The sequence below is a fragment of the Pteropus vampyrus genome, unplaced genomic scaffold (genome assembly GCF_000151845.1).
Source record: "Pteropus vampyrus isolate Shadow unplaced genomic scaffold, Pvam_2.0 Scaffold77, whole genome shotgun sequence".
NCBI classification, from domain to species: Eukaryota; Metazoa; Chordata; class Mammalia; order Chiroptera; family Pteropodidae; genus Pteropus; species Pteropus vampyrus.
The window spans coordinates 6,542,828-6,545,742 of NW_011888858.1; the positions used below are offsets into that span (position 1 = coordinate 6,542,828).

Here is a 2,915-nt window from a genome sequence, read left to right on the forward strand (position 1 = left end):
GTTACTGCCTTTTTACCAAAGCTCTTCATTTACTTATTTTTTTTAATCTTAGAGAACTAATATTGTTTTCCATAATATTTGCATGATTCCACATTGGTAAACACCTGGAATGAAAAATTGCACAAAATATATGCAATATAGTTGTTTGTTAATTAAAATAATGTAAGTAAGAGACTTAAATGAAATCTTTAGTGATTAATAATAGATTGTGGGAAAGGAATTTACCCCCCATTATCTTAGTTGTATGAGAAAACGTTTTTCCATTCTGTCTTTATTCCAAGTAATCACATAGGATAGCTGTTCCTTAATTTTATTTGTCACTGTGAAAAGTAACACGGGTAGGTGTAAGTCCCTGCTGGTGAGATTGTAACATGTGAATTTTGCTCCTTTTAGAGAAATACATATATTGTTTTATATGTATATGTATACCTCTATGTATACTTATATTTCCTGGTAGAAAAGAGTCTATACACTTTTATTTGTTATATAAGACTCAGATCACTTGTTTTAGTTTATTCATCATTTGTGCAACAAAGATTTAGTGAGTATGCACAGTATGCTAGGGTGGAGGAATTAAAAGATCAATGGTTCTGGCTTTGTTAAGTTTACAGTCTGATTAAGCAATCTACTTTTTTTTTTTTTTTAAACGCCTACTGCACGTGGTCTTCCTAGGTGGTCTCCCATCCAAATACTAACCAGGCCTGACCCTGCTTAGCTTGCGAGATCAAATGGGATTGGGCACGTTCAGGGTGGCATGGCTGTAGACGCAATTTACCTTTATGGGTTCATAATTGCAGACTTTCTTATACTGCATCCAGTCTGTTGTGGAGGTGGCTTCTTGAGACCTGGAGTTCTTTTTCTTATATGCCACTACTGTTTGCACTTGCTCATGCATTTCTGGATTACTTGGGACTCTTAACTTCACTGGCCCTTGGCTTTCTGGGTGTAATTCGGGTGGTTGTACCTCCAGGATTTCAAGATTTTCTTCTGTTCTTAAAATTTTCATAGCATAGATTTCACAAAAGTACAGGCGTTTTGCATACGTACTTGCCATGCTCTGTTCTCCTTAGCATCTCCGTAAAGTGTATCTGTAGATAATTAACAAATTTGTCCACCATGTATTTTACAAGTGAAGAATGTGAAGGACAACCAAGTCAAGCTCTTTCTCTGAAGTGACATTTCATTTGACTGGGCGAACTAAAATGTCTTATCTTTCTGGCTAGTGTGCTGTTAAACCACATTGTGCTACTTCCTACAAAGGGGACTTCCTTAAACAGAAACTTCACTACCACCTCTATGTATGTTTCCTTCCTCCTTCCCTTCTAAGGCTTTATATAGCAGACTTTAAAAAGGGTATTCCTTAACAGTTGTTGATTTGTGTGTGTTTTTTCATTACTGTGCCTATGTGAGGTGGTGGGAGCCCTTGTATTTTCAGTAAATTGGAGTTGTGCAGAAAAGAGACCTACAGAAAGAAAAATTTTTTTCTGTGAATGCTTATGTGAAAGAGGTTTAAAGAGTTATAGTATACTTAGGTTGAAACTCTTAAGAACTTCAAAGTGAGTTTGGTTAAGTATTAATGATTCTTTACCGAGAAAACTCACAAGTCAATGAAAGATGAACTTATTACATTCATAATCTCTCCTAACAGTAGAGAACAATGTCACAGTTGAAAAAGATCCTGTAAATCTACTGTTGTAACTTACTAAATTAGTTTAACATTTTTTAAAATAGTAAAGTAAGCTGAGTTTTAGGTTAACTCAATCCTGGCTAGGATTAATTATAGTACAATATCAAAATCAATGGTAGAGATTTGAATTTTCTTGGAATAAGGTGAGTATCTTGATGCTAAATATCAAATACGCAATTCGGAATTTATTTTAAATACAAGGTCATTCCTTTATTTTCAGAAATCATACATAATTACTTTCTAAAGATAGGTGTTATAACTAAAATATCTGTAGGAAATAAGACCAATACCCACTGGATGAGATGTTTTTCTTGAGGTTCTAGAACCAGCTTATCAGCAGTTTTCTGCTCCTTCTTCATTCTAGGTAACTTCAGTTGTGGTCTAAGGTCCACCTCTGAGTTTATAGGATTTCCGTGAGTTAGAGAGTAGACTGTGAATTCTGGAGCCAGGTTTTCTGGTTTCAAATCCTAAATTTGTTGCTTATTAGCTGTGACCTTGGACAAGGTACTTAATCTCTCTGTGCCTCAGTTTCCTCACCTTTAAACTGGGGCAAATACTAGTATTTCCCTCTGGTTTTAATGAGGAGTAAATGAATAGGAAGGAGTTAGGACGGTTCTTGGCATGCAGAAAGTACCACTCTAAGTATCAGTGGCTATTATTATCATAGGTAGGTTGCATTCTTGCCCACTTTTGTCTTTCTTTGTATAATGTGTTTCAGAGTTTCTATTCTTGTGTCTGGCTTTTCCTAAATATAGAAATTATTGCAATAAGCATAACTCTTTCATTCTCCCAGGAGGTCATTAATACAGGTGATTCGCTCTTTAAATTGATCACTGTTGCTTGTTATGTTGTGTTTTGGTAGCTGGCGGAAATGCATACCTCAGAGTAGGGCTGTTTTGCATTCTCAGCATCTCTGAGCCTGTGCTGCTGGAACTCTTGGGGGCCATCTGCTCTGGATGCTTTTCTCTGGATGTTTATCTGTGGGGCACATGACAAGGTCCAGATTGTGCTAAATTTGGTGTTGCTTCAGTGGTACATTTTTATAACACCAGAGGTAGATCTCCCTTGAATCGCATTAACGAAAAGTAAGCATTAGAGCCTTTCAATTCCACAGCCCTTTCTAAGGCTCCTGGAAGGGCCCTAGCAATTTTGTTTCATAATTTTGCACTTGAAAAAAGAGAACCTTCTCCCCAAAGTGTATAAGTGTCAGGTCACTCAAAACCTAGAT

At 36.4% G+C, this 2,915-nt stretch overlaps 1 protein-coding gene and 1 pseudogene across 4 annotated transcripts in view; one reads left to right on the forward strand and one right to left on the reverse strand.

Moving 5' to 3' along the window:
* TEC (tec protein tyrosine kinase) overlaps nucleotides 1-2,915 on the forward strand; it is a 137,836-nt gene that overhangs the window by 56,935 nt on the left and 77,986 nt on the right. The window lies entirely within an intron of this gene.
* Nucleotides 648-766, reverse strand: LOC111741406 (annotated as a pseudogene).